The 18,388-nt window shown below is 44.1% G+C and overlaps 1 protein-coding gene across 1 annotated transcript in view; it reads right to left on the reverse strand.

The window, feature by feature from the left end:
- FOXN2 (forkhead box N2) overlaps window positions 1-18,388 on the reverse strand; it is a 107,471-nt gene that overhangs the window by 65,034 nt on the left and 24,049 nt on the right. Inside the window, exon 3 of the mRNA XM_065679677.1 lies at window positions 4,132-4,256. The gene's annotated coding sequence lies outside the window, so the exon portion shown is untranslated. The remainder of the gene's footprint in view (window positions 1-4,131; window positions 4,257-18,388) is intronic.

Below are 18,388 nucleotides of genomic sequence, written 5' to 3' on the forward strand. Positions count from 1 at the left end.
CCACCTTGATGAGAAGCATCACTGGTATCAAACGTCTCTGCCCAGTCCAGGATAAAGCTTATGGTTCCCAAGATGAGGGGAGGTAGGAGGAAGTAACTGGGCTGTTTGTCTCTGTTACTGGCTATCTGACATTTAAGTCAAGCCCTGGGAAGCACGAGTCTGGACAGCCATTTGCAGAAACAGTTAAGAGGAACCATATATCCCAATCCCGTAGAATGCAAATAGGAGGCAGGGCCTTCTTCTGAATGTGCTGAACCAGCCCATGCCTCAGGGGAAGGGATTCACCAAGACCTCTGGAGGCAGAAGTCCTTTATCGAACCCATGGGTATTTTAAACTCCTCACCTTCCCGCAACACTTAAATTCTAGTGAGGAAGCATTGCTTTTGTAGGCAAAGGACCTGTTGGTTATTCCAGGAGGTTACGTTGAAATTACATGATTAACCCTGCTGTGTGGATCCAGGGGAGACCCTTGACCATTTTGGGAAGCCTGGGCTTCAAATGGAGATTCTGAAGAGCATGGTGAGGAGCCAGCTCTTCCTCAGCTGGAAGGAATGTCTCCCATTCTGCTTTCAGCTGATGGCACTGGACATAGGACCACACAACTGAAGAAGAACTCAAATATAGAAGAGTACATCTCACGTATGGCATTCATGCCATGTCATTTAAAACACAAGTCAGTAAAAGCAGGCACTATTTTGTGCAACACATTGCAAAATTCTGCAACAGGTTTAGTCTGCAGAGGACAATGTGATATATCCCACCGAAGCATCCTGCAGTTACCATGTTGGAAACAAGCGTTGCTCATAAGGTCAGCTCTTGGTCTCATACCTGTGGTATGAAGAACAGGACCTAACAGTTTATTTTTACACAGAGTATCTCCAACTTGGGGTTGGGCTTCGCAGCATCCACTAAGGTATCTCTTCACAACAAGGTAAATTAAGTGATCAAAATAAGGCAACATGCATGGCTAACGGGGAAGATGAGTAATTTTGTTGAGCTCATAAGAAAATGAAGATTGACTTAGGAAATATTATTGGAATTTCCTAAAATACACATAAAATTTTATGTGCTTTATGTAGAATATCATAAGGACTGGCAAGACCTGAGGCTGCTTGTGATGCTGGCACCAGTCTGATTTGCACTTTGTGCCCATTTCCTGGGGACCGGTAAAGATCTGGAAAAGACCACGTTCCTAGCTTACCTCTTAACGTTCCTAGCTTACCTCTTAACGCTTTCCGAGATAACCATCAGGGAGAGGAGAGCAGAGAAGACTTTTTCTCAGCCAATACAATGTCCTGAGCCTTAAAAAGTACCTCTGTTCTCAGCACACCCAACCCCTGCCCCTGGGCAGATAGGAAAGAAAAACCAGGGCTGGAGGAGGAAAGGTTCTGCAGAGAGTGAGACCTGGTGAGACCTCCGCAGCAGAACCCTCCTTTCCTCTCTGGAGCCTGACCAAAGAACCTCCTAGGTCTCTGTCCCCTATGTCCTTGCTCAGCATCGACGGGAACCTCCATACAGAGAAAAATCACAGGAGAGCTTCTGGCTCCTTGTTTTGGGAGAAGTGGCACCTGGCAAAGTTCCCGTATTTAAAGTGTGGCTACAAAGAAGATGGAGAGCCCCTTTTTACAAGGAGTCACAGAGAAAAGACGAGAGGGGATTGGGCACAAGTTACTCCTGGGAAGATTCGGAGTGGACAGGAGCGGAAAACTTCTCACAATGAGAACAATCAGCCATTGGAATAATCCTCCCAGAGAAGTGGATTGCCCAGCCTCAGACACTTTTAAGACTTGTCTAGACAGGGCACTGGGACATTCGGTCTAGGTCATGCTTTGCCTAGAAAGGTTGGACCAGATGATCCTTGGGGTCGCTTCCACTGGGTATTCTGTGATTCTATGATTCCATGATTCTACCTCGTGGCTATTTCGTGTGCACCAGCTCCAAGGGAAATCCTCGGTTTGGATGGTGGTCAGTGTCCCAGAAGCAGCAGGACAGCTGGAAGGCTTGCAGCAGGCTGAGTGGCTGGTGGCAGGGCCGTGGCCCTGGTCCTCAGTCCCCGGAGCTGCCAGGACACTCTCCAAGCCATAATCTGAGCATTAAAGTTTGCCATCTAGTGGTATGCCTCGGGTTTGGGGGCTTTGGGACCCAACCCCCACCAGTATTTAGGTGATCCATTTATGATTTCTGAAACATATTCATTTTCTTTTGTTAGCGTGGGCTAAGCCTTCCTGCCATCACATCTACAAAAGGGACAAGAGGAGAACTTTTAACTTCGGTACATTGCCCACAGTGGACTTGGTGGTGGTTACAGCTCTGGGCTGGTTTCCTTGGTCATCACATGGTGCGATGGAGATGGTTCTGTGTAGTATTAAATCCTGGATGGATTAAAAAAAAAACCCAAAACCCATGAGAAAAGCCTTCAAAAATTTCTCTGTGATTGAAAAATGAGGCAGTCATTAAAAAACGAAATGCAGTCACTTCCTTCCACATCCCTCTCTTGCCTGGAACAGTGGTAATTCCCAGGGGATTGCCTCCTTCTTTCTTATAGTATTTATTTCCGCTTTGAACTGAGCTGCGTCTGCAAGTGACACACGTGCACTGAGTTTGTGTGGTACTCCTTGAAGACTTTCAGTTCTTAAAAGGGACCTTTAAGAAAGATGGGCACAGACTTTTTAGCAGGGCCTATAAGCAATAGGACAAGGTGTGATAGTTTTAAACTAAAAGAGGGGAGGTTCAGGCTGGATATGAGCAAGAAATTCTATACAATACGGGTGTAAAGCACTGGCACAGGTTGCCCAGAGAGGTGCTGGATGCGCCATCCCCAGAGATATCCAAGGCCAGGCTGGATGCGATCCTGAGCAACTTGATCTAGCCGAAGATGTCCCTGTTCAATGCAGGGGGTTGGAGTAGATGAGCTTTGAAGGTCCCTTCCAACCCAAACTATTCTGTGATTCTATGATCCCTTTCCTTCAGACCAAAGCTGCCAGCACATCTGCAGAAGCAGCGCGTGTCCTCCTTGGCAGAGACCCTGCAAGCTTCCTCTAAGCAGTGTACGTGGCCTATCTAGGATCCTATGTGCCCACAGGATCTGTACGGAGACCTCCGCTGCTGTCACCAGTCATTTGTTTCCGTAAGAGGAAATGATGTGAGGTAGCAGGAGTATGTGCAGTGTTTTCCATAGGGAATAACAGGTCAAGGACCCTTCATGAAGCAAGCCAGCAAAGAATGGCTGTGTCTGGGAAAAGGGCTTGGAGAGGGGGCAAATAAAAGGTCTGGGAGGTGATGGGCAGTGTGATCTGTTTGGGTGCCCAGACTGTACTTAAGAAGCTGCCAGTATCCAGCCGGCACAATCTCTCCTCTTCCACATGCAACACTTCCATTAACAAAACTCCAGGTGGGATTAGCAATTTTTGCAGCATAATCACATCGTTGAGTCATATTTAATTTATGAACTACTCCACACACAAGATCATTTTCCCATATTGACATTGAGCTATTTCCCATTTCATACTTATGCGTTTGATATCTCCCTCTGCAGCGTGGTCCTTCATCCTTGTCATTAGTGAACTTCAGCTTGTTGATCTGAGCCCATCTCTTCAATTTACCATTTTGCATTCTGATCCTGCCTGCCAGACTGAGCAAATTTTATAAGAGTACTTGATACTTATCCTCCAAATCACTAATAAAAATATTGACTAAAATCAGTCCTGAAGATCTCTGCGCATCTGCTTGGAATACTCTCTTGAAATTCCCTCCTAGTTTGACATTGAGTCATTGGCAATAATACTTGGAGAGTTTTTTCATCTATTTGTATACACACTGATAATCATAACGTTACATAAACTGCATTTTGCTAGCTTATATGTAAGAATTCAGGTTTTTAGTGCCAAAAGTCTCCTTAAATATGTTATCATCTATGTTTCTTCCCCTCATCGGTATTTAGAACACAGGTATATATGTCCCGCAACAAAACTCTTTCAATGCAGCTATGGCAGAAAGGAGCAATTTTCACCCCCTCCTTCAAATGCATTAATTTCATTAAATGAGAATTTAATGAAGTCTTCTTCTTTGATGAGAGAACTGATGAGGAATAAGCCACTCAGTTTACTTTGAGAATGAAAAAAAGCTCCGTACCTTTGCGTTTGACTTTGTGTGCAGTATCAGCACAACAAAAATATTTGATGATGATGTAGTTGCTCCTTAATATAGCACATAGGGCAGAAATGATGCAAGTGCCTATTAATCCCGAGATAGAATTCCTGGTAAAAAGTGAAAAGAAGAAAAGGACTTAATAACCAGAACTGTGTCAGTTTCACTGCTAGCACATAATTAGATCAGGAGAAGATGACTTTAAAATGTCCAGAGCATAACCGCTTCCTGCTGTAGGTGATCTGTTTCTGATTCAGACGCTGCAGTTTATCTTATATTTTTAAGTGTAAGAACCTCTTTGGATTCTATGTCACCAGAGTGGTTGAAGATGTCCCAGCTCATTGCAGGGGATCGGACTAGATGACGTTTTGAGGTTCCTTTCAACTCAAACCATTTTATGATTCCATGATACTTCCTAGCCTCTGGATTTTGAAGTTTGCAGAGGAAAAGTATCCTGAACTACAACAAAAAATCACATTCTTCTAAAAGAGCTTGTTTATTCCCTGCGTGAGATCCCCCGCATGTAACGTCTCTGTTTCTGGCATGGGCTGGAGGATTTTAGGGATGCCATCGATCTGGAACATAGCATCCGCATGCCAGCCCTCTTAGACAGGTGCTTGGGAATAGGCCAGGAAAAAAGTTGTCCATAGCCCAACGATGGAAACAAAGAAATTAGTCAACAACCTCTTCCCATAAAAACCTGCACTAAGGGAACGCAATCAAGGAACTAATCTGGGAAACAGCTGAGGGACAGGGCCGGCAAAGCAACAAGGAGGCAGGATGGGCTTGGGTTTGGCCCTGACACCAAACAGCCCTGCTGGCTTTAGAGGGGTGGAAGGTCACACTGCCCTCCTCTTCTTTTTACGCTTCCTGCTGCTTTTTCTGCCGAAGCCATCCCACAAAGAGCAGTAGACGTCATTTTGTAGGTGTTTGCAGTACAATGAAAGTGGCCCCAATGCCATACCCCATGAAATGTGTAACTGCAGACAGAGATGAATCATGCCACCACGGAGTCAGCTCTCACATATAGCCAGTGTAGGTGTTATTATGACTGTAACAGGCTTCCGGAGAATAAATGGCACAAAAGCCAGGCTGGCAGTATTTCCCGTTAGCAGCAGTTTAGGTAATGCTGCTGCGATCACCGTCTCACGTTACAATCACCGTTCCTTGAAGGAGGTTTGGCTGTAAACTCCTCCCCACTCCATGTTAATTCCTAAGGATAACATGAGTGTCAGTTAGGCACTAGCATGACTCAGAAGATGAAATACTGCCCTTGGTGGGAAGTCAGGAGAGCGTTTTTGCCTGCCTTTACCAGCACACATTGTCCTACCCACTAGGTGTCCCTGCCAGCCAGGGAAACAGCAAGCCGCAGCATTTGCTTCATGCCATTTGGCTTCAGCTGAAACCATCGAAAACAAACAGCTCAGTAAACATGTCTGAAATAACTTCTTTGTTTGTTTGCTCGTTTTTTAACCTTCCTTTTTGAAGTGGCTCCAAATTCACGCACAATGCCCAAAACTGAAAAGGCAACTCCTTGCTTTGCCGTGCAGGATAACGTGAAGGTTTTGACCCAAAGGAGAATGGTTTTTCCTCCTGGATAGCACTGGGGCAATGGGCTGCTGTGGCCCGCACACCACCAGCTTCATCCCACCCACCTCACCTCTGATTTCTGTAAGAGCCAGACAAATTGTACTGTAATCGCTTACCTCAATTTGCTCGTCTTTAGAAGAGATGCTATATTCTGTCTCTTCCACCATGGAGCTGTGAGGTTAAATTAAAGGTTGACAATGTTCCTTCTGCTTCCCAGTTAAAAACATGCAAAATGAATTAAAAATCAGATTACTATCACTGCGTGGGTGTTGAAGTCTCACCAAAAAATGCCTCTTTTCCGGGTAAATAGGGCTAAGTGGATGTTTGGAACCTCAGCATGGATTAGACATAACACACATGTTCAGTGGCTGCCTCTGTAAAGAAGAGCCATTTTTGTCCAGGTAAGATTTGCTCCAGTAATCCCTGGAGAGTTTCCAGAGGTCAGCCGAGAATCACGGAGGAAAGTGAAGACATTAAAGGAAGCACATACCTGCAGATGGTGGCAGCTTCTGCTGGCCCCGGAATAGGGAGAGGAAGCAGGAGGCAAAACCTTGAAGACAGGCTGGGAATTTTTTGTTTTTAAAGCTGTTTTGTCTCTGCGCTACTGAACTGGGCAAGAGGGATAAAAATAAAAGCCTGTTTGCTATTGAAGCTGGAGGAACTCATTCCACATTTTTGTACTTCTCTTTTCTGAAGCATTTCCCTGTCTCATGTTGATGGCTGCTTACAAAGAGCCTGAGATCCTCAGAGAGGAGCAGGAAAAACCTGCATCACAACAGGTTTCTCTGAAGCCATTGCACATGACAATTTCTGTATCAGAAGTCATGTCTAAAGGCTCCGAATTTTGGAGTCATCAGTGGAGATGGAGACAGTGGCACTGTGCAAAAGAGTAAGAGGTGAAACTTGTCACAAAGGACTTACTCTCCAAATAGAGATGACAGAGGAAGAATAGGGGGAGGATTAGAAATGAGTTGACTTCCTCAGGGTTGCACAGTTTGGTGGCAAGACCAGAGGCAGAAGACTGGCTATTCTGATTTCCAGCCCAGCAGTCTGCTCTTTCTCATGGGCAACCTTTTGCTGTTGCAATGCTTACGGGGTGTTAATGGCACTGAAGCTAACTGTATGTGACTTGGTATTTTTAACTAGTGGGAGCTTTACATATAGGCACACACCCCACTGAATTCGGTCATCCACAGGGGCAGTTCCCCCCTCCCAGCCCTAAGACAGCTTGGAGGGCACCCAGCTAGTGACTGTAAGGTGACCTTCACAGCAGAAACGTGATACAAGCAAAGGGAAAGGAGGTGGGCCCAGCTCTTGTGAAATCCGGCTGTTGAAACACCTTCACATCTTGCAACACAAAATCAAAAAACTCTTTGTCTTAAAGATTTAAGACTTAGCCATAGGAAGAACTGTATTTATCTCATGTTAATCACCTAGGCAACTGGGAAAGCAGAAGTGAGCTTCGTTTTCTAGTGGGTTTTATAATCTGCCAGTTCTTTCAAACGCCTTTTTCCGGCACATCAGAAACACACGCGGTTCTGCTGCAAATTTGCATTTTGTAAGAAGAACAAATTATATCCATAAACCCTCAGTTTGGGCTTGTAGCTTTTCCTTTCCCTCAGGCACTGTGTGCTCCTGTGCCCAGGTAGTTATTTAATGGCCCAGGATCTGCATTAGAAGTAAAGCCTCCCTCCTCATTTTAGTTTCTCCTCCCTAAGATCCTGCCGTTGTGGGAGCAAGGATTTGATAGAGACCATAGTCAAGGAATGCGCTGGGAACTGCCCTTTTCTTTCCCAGTCAGCAGGGAACAGCTAAAAGCCCCTTGCTCCAAGTCTGAAAGGTGTTGTGAAGGATATATTGCGTGGGGACCTAATAGCAGCCTTCCAGTACCTGAAGGGGGCCTATAGGGATGCTGGGGAGGGACTCTTTGTCAGGGACTGTAGTGACAGGACAAGGGGTAACGGGTTAAAACTTAAACAGGGGAAGTTTAGATTGGATATAAGGAGGAAATCCTTTCCTGTGAGGGTGGTGAGGCACTGGAATGGGTTGCCCAGGGAGGTTGTGGGTGCTCCATCCCTGGCGGTGTTCAAGGCCAGGTTGGATGAAGCCTTGGGTGGGATGGTTTAGTGTGAGGTGTCCCTGTCCATGGCAGGGGGGTTGGAACTAGATGATCTTGAGGTCCTTTCCAACCCTAACTATTCTATGATTCTATGATTCTATGATATACCCTGAGAAATGAAATAACATCGTGCATACACAAACGTGCATTCACAAACCTGAAGCTTGTGCTATCACCCTGCAACACAGTAAGTGGAAACCAATCCAGCCTGCCATGGGGTCTTGAAGGATTCAGGTCTCAACTCGTACCTTTCTCAAGGGCTCAGTCAGGAAGCAGGCAGGAAGGCTGTGTCTCTTAGCAAGGCAGAACCTCAAGGTTGTGTTTTTCCAAGTTGGAATCCAGGCTTATTTTTGTAAATACACGTTAGCATTAGCATCTGCTGTTTTGCAGAAGCATGTGAAAAAGCAGGGATTAAAAATTCTGTTGAAACTGATCTTTTGTCAGAAAATGAGACCTTTAAAACAGGAAATAATTCTCAGACAGCTCCCACAATCCTAAGAAAAACGAAGATTCATTTTTATTTGATTGTTCCTATTCTTGTCCAGATTGCTTTGCTTCTGATGGATTTTGATAGCTTTTCAGAGGTTTCTTTATTTCCTAAATGGAAAAAACCCTCCATCCTGGATGGTCCTTTCCTAGAAGAAAAACATGGTTTTGGTAACATCTTTATTTACATTGTTTCGAAACCTATTTTCCCTGAAAGGAAATGTTTATGAGGTTTGGCTTTTCTCCCTGTATTTCCTAGGCAGAGTTGCTGGTGCTTTGCTTTGCCTGCCTAAGCCCAACATGAACTCCAAATTATTGGTCTTATTAGAATCAGCCCAACAAATTTTCTGGGTTTTCTGGCCCCTTCACAGCTGTGCCAAGGGGGTGTGAAACCCTCATATTCCATTTGGGAAACATTTCTAAGAACTTCCCACTGACTTCGCAAAGTTATAAATAATTATGCAAAAGGCACAAAGATCTGGAGAAACAAGCCAAGTTTATGAGGCCCAGAAACTGAGGGAATTAGGAATTTTTCCACCCACTTGGATACGTTTTGGTTTAGACACTCAAAAGTCAGACTCATCTGAACACACTGAACGAATGGAAAAGTTATAAAGACCGCATGATACACTTCACTCCACAGAGGGTACTGAAGGAGGCAGGGAGAAGAAAAAGCATGATCAGGTTCACTACCAACCTCTTTTGCAAAGGAGCACAAACCAAGCAAGAACGAGAAGGAAATGAGCAACCCCTAAAACCCTTTTAAAGGGGATAAATTCATGGTGAGGGTGAAGGGGAAGCAGTGTCTCCCTCAGCTCCCAAGGCAGAAGAGAGCAGCGAGCACAACCTGAAGAGTGTAGTGCTGTGGGGTGCGATGGGTGCCAGAACCTGCCTCAGTATGTATGGACAGAAAGCAAGCCCTCATAGATCCAACAGGCAAGCTGCAAGGAGAGTTTTTTTCCAAGGTCATGCAGCAGTAAAGGGGAAAAAACTGAAAACTTGGAAAACTAAGAAAGTGAAAGGAAGTAGTTTTGATGTTTCTTATATTTACAATGAATAGAAGGTAGAGATATACTGCTTACACACTAAGATGGAATCGAAGATGAAACGTTAAAGGCTCACTATTGGGTATTATCAACAATTAAGAATTAATGAATTCCTAATCACACTGCATCTGCCTTTCAATTATAACAAGGATCGTGACACAGGATAAAGCCATGTGATTGCCAGCACATGACAGCTCTAGGAAGTACTGGAATCCAACAATTTGCCTGTGGAACCCTTTGCTAGTATTTTAAAACAGATAAATAAGAATGATATCTATTCATAGAATCACAAAATGGTTAGTGTTGGATGGCACCTTTAAGCTCATCTAGATCCAACCCATGGGCAGGGACACCTTCCACTAGAGCGGGTTGCTCCAAGCCCCCGTGTCCAACCTGGCCCTGAACACTGCCAGGAATAGGGCAGCCACAGCTTCTCTGGGCACCCTGTGCCAGCGCCTCGGCACCCTCACAGGGAAGAATTTCTTCCTAATGCCTCATCTTGATCTCCCCTCTGTCAGGTTAAAGCCATTCCCCCTTGTCCTGTCCCTGCAGGCCCTTGTAGAAAGCCCCTCTCCAGATTTCTTGTCAGCCCCTTTAGGCACTGGAAACTGCTCTAAGCTATCCCTGGAGCCTTCTCCAGGTTGAACCAGCTCAGCTCCCTCAGCCTGTCTTCATTAAAAAGGATGAGCTCTCAGGAGCCTGATATAAGCCTCAGGACTACGAATATGAAAGGAAGTTGTGTGCACAAGCAACTATCATCTCCAAACAGACTTGCTGAACCTGGGCCCAGAAATTATGAATAATCGGGAAGTTTTATGTGCAAAGAAAGACAGTGACAATAGCAGACAGAAAGTGTTAAGGTGGTGGAATAAAGGAAAGAGAAGTTTGAATAAAAGGAGGGAATTTGGCAAGGAGAAAGTTTCTGTGGCATTGGGAGCTAGCAGCACTGGGGCATCTCTCATGCTTTGAAGGAATAAAAGAAGCTAAATGGATGTAATACGAGACAGAAGCCATATGTCATTTCCGCTCTCCCTGCAAAAGACAGACTCTCTAAAGTCTTGGTTGGGGAATGGGTTGTAAATCACAGAAGAGGCAGGATGCAAAATTCAGTAATTTCCATTAAGTGACACTAGGCTAAAACCATAATTGATAAAAAAGGTGGTTTGGGGCAGTCTGTTAGCTTCTGCTCTGCTGTTCGTCATTCTCACAAGTTCATAACAGAGTACAAGGCAGTAAGATACCCAGCTGCCTATTAATAATTGATTCAATGTAACACATGAAGTGTGTGTAATCTGTTTCCTTGCTCCTCCATTTAATATAATCCACAAATCACAATGACCAGTAAAGAGGCTGATTGACCGCACGATGCTGACTATTTTCCTAACTCCAGCTGCTGACTTGCATTTAAGAAAGCTAAATGTCTACTAAATACTTTGTGGTTATAACAGGGATGCTGTGGGATACGATTAGTCAGCTGAGTAAGATAATGTTTGCTTTTGGATAAGAGCTTGTAACTCTTCATTCTACTATTTCAAATAGTCCCAAGGCTGCCCAACATTATATACTAAAATAATTGTTGTCAGACATAGAACTCTCTCTTTTTTGGCCCAGCGTCTGGCTCCTTCCAGAACAAAGGAAAGGTTTAACTTGTAAGCAGAAGCTCATTTTATTCTCAACAATTTGCTATAGGTATCAGAACCATGATAACTATCTACCCCACAATCACAAAATATGTCCTATTTTCAGTACCTTTTCAAGGTAAGAAACTACTACTCTTCCTCTTTTACTAATAGGGAAATAAGGCACTGAGAGTGTATGGAGAACCTGGCTTTGCTAAGGGTTTTAATTGTACGATTTCAGGCACTTCTGCTCGTGAACATATGTGTGTTTTTCACCAATGCCAAGACTTTCACACAGTGAGTGTCACTTCCTTTGTTAGCTCCAAATGTGCAAAGGTTGAAAGGGCATCTTTCTTAGTGAAAACTCTCTCAATAACTTCAATAAATCATTCAAACTTCTGGTTGAAAATGTTTCCTTTCACACACTTCTAAGTGCCAAACACAGGCCCATCTGGAATCATTATTAATTCTGTTGAACTGTTTAATTCCAAGTGTTGGGTTGGTTAGTTTTTTTAAAGGAAAGACTTGATTCAGTATTTCATAACCATAATTGGAACAGCGTATTAATACTCAACAGCTCATTTCTTTATTCCAGGAAATGGCAAGCAACACATCTTGTGCTCAATCCGTTTAAACAGTTACATTAGTAGAGCAATGCTGAGAAATCCTGTACCAACCAGGTAGCTATTCCCCCAAGTTTAATTCTTCTTATACATGTATTTTCCATACTATAAAATACTCCTTGGGGGCTTAAGAAAGCTTCTTAAACAGTTTGGAGGACCTTTTGATGCACGCTTCCTTGGGCACATCAGTCAGAGAATTAGAAGAATAGATGCCCAAGTGAAGTGCAAAGTATATTCCTTCATGTACAAGCTCACATCAAAATGGTTTTCTGGTTCTTCATCAGGAATGAACTACTAAATTCAGCTTGCAAGCAACATCCCATTCACATTTCAAAAAAGAAAACTACAAAACCCAGTTGGTGCTTTTGTGTAAATCTGCCTACCTACCTTATTTTTGCATTAAACGTTGCCTCTAGCATTTATATGCACATGTTTAATGCAGGGGAACTGACAAATCTTGCTGTCATTGATATCAATGGCACAATTCCCATTGACTCAAACTTAGGTCAGCTTGGAGCTTCTCTGAGTACTTCTCCATATATAAGTGGTGTGGGACATAATTAGATCGTATGTTTGGCTCTTTGACAGTTGCACTGAAGAGCAGTCATGTCTTCATAGGTACGTGGGGCTGCATAGCCCATTCAGTGCAGTCAGGTAGGCCACATGCAGATTAAAGCACCAGGTCTTCATCCCTAGAAGGAGACGATTAATGTTCAGCTACAGAGATCTGTAGGTATGGAACCAGCTACTTTTTAGAGTGCTGCAATTATAAATTCATAGCCAGACTGTCATGATACAAATTGGTCTCAGCACTCATTTCTTTGGCAAAACTCCCATTCTTTGGATGCCTTTCTGTTGGAATTTACTGAGACATGAAAGACATCGAAAATACAGATAAGAGTACTTTTCCAAGTGCAAAATTTGCTAGAAGTTTTCATCATAAAATAAGCCAGAAGGGACCTTTCATGTCTCTGGTCCATACCCCTGCTCAAAATAGCGTCAGCTTTGGAGTGAGGTGAGTGACCCCTGAGAAACACCCCTAGTAACAGCCACTCACTAGTTCAATTTAGACCTGGTGCATGCTATTCTTTGAGCCCTGTGGTCCAGCCTAGTAACAATCACTCACTAGTTCAACTTGGACCTGCTGCCTGCTGCTCTTTGAGCCCTGTGGTCCAGCCGACTTTCCATTCATCTTGTCATTCTCCTGCTCGGTCCTCGTGTCTCCAGCTCAGCACCCAGGATACTACTGGAGACAGTCAAAAACCTTGTTAAAGTCCAGATAGATGACACCCACTATTTCTCACTGTGTGCTGAGACAGCCATTGCCCACTGGGACTGCCCATGGGCATCATTGCCCATAGCAGTGTCCAGTGTTTGTCACAGAGACCACATGAAAGGATCCTAAGGAAACTGGTTTCCTGCATCAGCTAATACAGCTGTGAGGACTTGATTGAATACCAACGCCAAGAGATAACAGCAAAATAAATTCTGTTTGAAAATATTGCTGCAAAGTCATCATATCCATAGAGAAAGGTTTGATGTATTACTAATCAGCTTCCCTGGAATATTCCTATAACTGTTATGGTTCCTTAGGCACAAGGAAATAATTTTCTGGATTTGGATCACTATGTTAGTTAGTCTGACAAGCCCCAAATAAAGTAAAATTTCACACATCAATCATTAGCATATTTGCCTATGAAACAGTGTGCAGAATTCATGCAAAATCAACAGCTTATTCAAGTAAATACATATTCATAATTATTCTATGTGAAATATTGCTTTCTGAGTTTATTCACTGAATACTAACTACATTCCTAACAAACACATACCAAAATAACAGCTCTCCTGTTACTATGGAGAGCAAGAGGAGAAAGTACAGTGCTTGAAGACTAATTGTAAAATCTTTGGAGTAAGAACAAAATAGTGTGATTCCTCATATACAGTAATAGTAATTTAGCAGCCCAAGGCTTTACATTCAAAGTTTTTGAGAGAGAAATGGAAAGTTGCTGATAAGCTGGTCAGAGATATACCAGAAGATTGTTTTATGGGAGGGACATATCCCATCATTCTGAGATATAAGAAGGGAAAGCGCAGTTCTCTGCTGAAGTGAAACAAGAGGAGCATGGCCAGCAGGTAAAGGGAGGTGATTCTTCCCCTCTGCTCTCGTGAGAGCCCCCTGAAGTCCTGCATCCAGTTCTGGGGCCCCCAACACAAGAGGGACATGGAGCTGTTGGAGCAAGTCCATAGGAGGCCACAGAGATGCTGAGGGCTGGAGCACCTCTGCTATGGAAACAGGCTGAGAGAGCTGGGCTGGTTCAGCCTGGAGAAGAGAAGGCTCCGGGGAGACCTTAGAGCAGCTCCCAGTGCCTAAAGGGGCAAGAATAAATCTGGAGAGGGACTTTTTGCAAGGGCCTGTAGGGACAGGACAAGGGATTAATGGCTTTAACCTGACAGAGGGGAGATTGAGATTACTTATTAGGGAGAAATTCTTCCCTGTGAGGGTGCTGAGGCACTGGCACAGGGTGCCCAGAGTAGCTGTGGCTGCCCCATCCCTGGCAGTGTTCAAGGCCGGGCTGGACAGGGCTTGGAGCAACCCGGTCTAGTGGAAGGTGTCCCTGCCCCATGGCAGGGGTTGGAACTGGATGAGCTTTAAGGTCCCTTCCAACCCAAACCAGTCTGGGATTCTGTCAGTCTATAAATATGCTACATCTTATATTGATTCTAGCTCCCTGGACACAACCATTGCTATCATAGCCAATCCCTTTTACTTGTCCTGCAGCTCAGCTAGCACAGCCAAGCACGAATACACATCCTTGAAGGCATCAGTATGCACATGCGCACATATACATACCTGCAGACACACGGCCATTTGACTCCTTATCTTCATAATGCAATTTGCTTGTAGCAAGCAGAATCGCTCCATTTCACCCCTCTGATGCACTGGAAGGAACCAGCATTTCATGTTTTATTACCAGGGATGTAGAAAATCTAGACTGTAAGTCACATTGATCAGGGAGCCAATAAGGCAAAGAATGCTCCCTGCAATATGGAGCCTGCAGAAGCGTTGCCAAGTAGTGACTGCAGCACTGCCAAGTGTCACTGCAGCGAGGCACAGAGAGACTCAATACCGCGTTAAACCAAGCACGGGGCATGCTGCATTTCATAATGCAGCTAAAAATAATATTTTATAGTTTATCATCATTTTTGCCAAAGATTGCTAAGCACTTTGCACAAATTAATGATGTTCAGGTTGCAAGTACCCATGTGTGGTAGTTTTCCATATGGCAAAGGGGCTTTTTGATCCCTAATAGTGTGCTGTGCTCATTATTATGCAGCAGACTTTTTGTTTCTGTACACCAGGCCTGGGTTCTTACAAGGAAGTGATTATACTTGCCTAAATGGAGATTCTGGTGACAAGATAATTTACAATGCTCTGTTGAATAATCATGGAGCCAAGGTCAGGGAAACCATTGATGTAGCACAGTTAGGGCAGTTGTAAATAAACCATGCATCACAGAAGGGTTCACTCTCAGTGAGAGCAGACAGACAAGAAAGAACTGAAAGGAAAGAACCTCCAGCACTCTCACCACGGTAAAATCTTATTTCCCATCCTTGTCTCCACAGATCCTGTGGCTGGCTAATTAAAGAAGGAGGTGTAACTATCAATCTAATCTCACTTGTTCTCCTATTTACCATAATTTCCACACTTGAGAGGCTGGTGAAATGGAACAGCACTACTACAGTTTGCCATTCATCAGCAGGAAGCAGAACAACTCCGGGAATTGGGCTAAAAATAATTAAGAAGCAGGATCAGGTGCCGTGCACATGCATCTGTGTCTTTAGACAGGCATGCAGGCACATGAGCGTTTACTGGAGATAGCAACAGTAGCATAGGGGAAGATGAGCACCACCAGTAATTCACATGCACCTCAGCATATGAGTGTTTTGAGATGTACTCCCAGTATACTTACTAAAGAGGGGAAAAAGCCCAAGGAAAGTGCATTAAAATTATGTTATCAACAAAAGCAGCTTTTTAAACAAACACAAGCACCAAAACGATATGATCTGCAGTGCTGCAGGAGCCACTCGGGAGCTGCCAGGGCAACCCCAGAATCACAGACTGGTTTGGGTTGGAAGGGACCTTAGAGTTCATGCAGTTCTAACTCCCTGCTGTGAGCAGGGACACCTTCCACTAGAGCAGGTTGCTCCAAGCCCCATCCAGCCTGGCCTTGAACACTGCCAGTGATGGGGTATCCATTTGCACTTCCATTACTTTGCACTCATGCACTAACACCAGAGATTTTCAGAAAGTATCGGAGCAACCTTTGCACCTTTTCCATACAAGCATGCTGGGAATGAGGCACAGGGCTGCTGCTGGGGTAGCTGCTTGGCACAGCATGGATGCAGCTGGTCCAGAACCTCCTGTGAAAGACAGACTGGTCAGACACACAGATATCCTGGATCATCAGAGCTGTTTCGCTCAGATGAGATAGCTGAGAAGGAAGATGTACCTGCGGGGCAGGCCTAGGATGGAGGATTGAACTAAATAAGTAACTATTCCTTGAGGAATCAGCTATCCAGCAGAACAATTTCTGAGAAAGATTTCCCAACATTCCTACTAGTTAGACTAAACATACAATTACTTGCCATGTTCCAGGAGCTATCTTTAGCTCCTCTAAAAAGGATATAAAGAAGCGATAACGGCCCAAATCCTGAAGCCAGTGTAAATCAGTGCTATTTGCTTGACTCTGGTGGAAAACCCACTCTTTATTTCAGTTAAAAGAACTAACTCACAGTATCTTAATATGCATTTATGTTAATATTTGCACCTTGCAGGGCTAGGTAGATTGCACTGCTGGCACACGTCAAACTAAATGTCACTTCCAAAAGCCAAGGGACTTAACTGGAAACTGCATCCAGAGTGACTAGCTGACAACATGTGGAACCTCTCCAGAGAAGCCTTCTCACCTTAAGCACCCCCTTGTGATTAATCTTTCAGATAGACAATACATGTAACTATTTTTAAAAGCTGCATTTTTAAGGACATATACATTAATGAACAGAGGAAAATGTGAACAAACCAGCATCTTCAAGCACTGCAAGCACAGGGAAGGAAAACATAGATAGAGAAGCCAGGACCATTCGAAGACCACAGCTATAACCCCTCTCTGCCACATTTCCTCCTGGAAGCAAAACTGGATCCAGCCCCAGAATCCAGCCTCTGTGCCAGTCACTCCAGAGTGTTATTAAGATGCATAGCACCATGGCAGAATTCAAATCAATGTTTCTTTCCTGCACATTGGAGTGGGATAAGGTAGCAAAGGTTCATACGAAAAGTGAGTGAGCTGCCTAGTAATGATGGCATTTTGCATCACACAAGCTTAAAATATAGTCTGGAATGAAAAATGTGTGCATTATTGCCTTTCACACTGTATCTGATCTTGCACTGCTATATGACTTGAGTATCTGGCAGAATTTGAGATCATTTCGCAAAGACTTGTCATCCTCCTTCACCAGATCACTCTCTGTAAGACGTGATGGAGGGGGAGTTGGAATATATCATATTAGAATGAATATAAATGGTAATGACCATGCTCCTCCACAACACTTCCATTCTAAGGAATCAGTTAATTAACCCTGAAATGAGCAGGCTTGCCAGTCAGGAATACAGCAGTTGAATTGATAACAGCTTCCTGACCCCTCCTTCTCAGGGACAAGATTCAGTAACCCTTATTTATGTTAAACATTAGCTTACCCTGTGAGGAACCTCCAGAAATCAATAGGGATTGCACTACACAAGTAAGACTGGCAGAATCTGATACCAATTATAAACTTAGATTGGCCCTCAGCTGGCTATTTCTGTCTGCTTTTTTCCTTTTTACTTTGTCTTTCCACATTCCTCCTCCTCCATGTCTGCAGTTCTTATAGAAAGCATTTGAACGGTTACTTTCCATCTCTTTAATCCAGAAAGTATGAATCTTGCTTGTTAAGGGAAGGTAATGTTTGACAAAACTTGGCAGATTTGAGTGTATTTCTAAACCTGGAAGGAGCCCAGCCTTTCTGACAAAATGGAAGCAACAATTTGTGGCTTTTAAAATGTGAAGTGGTTTATTTCTTCTTGAAGAGTGTAGCTGAAATCACTAGAGAAAGCATTAAGGGAAGCAATCTGGACTTAAATAAAAGGAGATCTAAGATCCGCACATTTTGTTTCTTGCACCAAAGTGCGTGGGGGAAGAGATGGATAGAAACAAGGGGACGTATTTTCCATTTGCGTTTCCTTTTCCCCAGTTTTCCCAGAATCAGAACAGACTGCAGCTGGGTAGAGGAACTGAAAGCCTAAAGATACTGGTAAAGAGAAGAATACCCGTGTGATGTGAAAGGGAGGTGCGGGAGAAAAATCCTCAAGCCTTTTATTTTGAGACAGCTCAAAGCTAAATTACATCTCACTGTGTAGGGAAAGCGCATCCCTGGAGAGCTGCAGCTTGGGTTTCTCTGTCTCCTCTCTGGTCTGGCCTCCTACGTTGGACTCTTCTCCTATAATATCACTGCCCCATGCCACCCACAGCAATAGGCTGCAACCTCCTTACCCCCGCCAAGACAGAAAAGCGCATTTTACTGTTGGAACAGTAGCTCGGACAGGGAAGCTGGAGGGCTCCTCACTGGCCTCACAGGGAAGCAACTCAACCTTCATCCTTTTGGTTAGCTCCATGCACTGAAGGATGGGAAACTGAGGTTAGGCAACCCTAAAAGCAAGCCATT

This window comes from Lathamus discolor, chromosome 5 (assembly GCF_037157495.1).
Source record: "Lathamus discolor isolate bLatDis1 chromosome 5, bLatDis1.hap1, whole genome shotgun sequence".
NCBI lineage: Eukaryota > Metazoa > Chordata > Aves > Psittaciformes > Psittacidae > Lathamus > Lathamus discolor.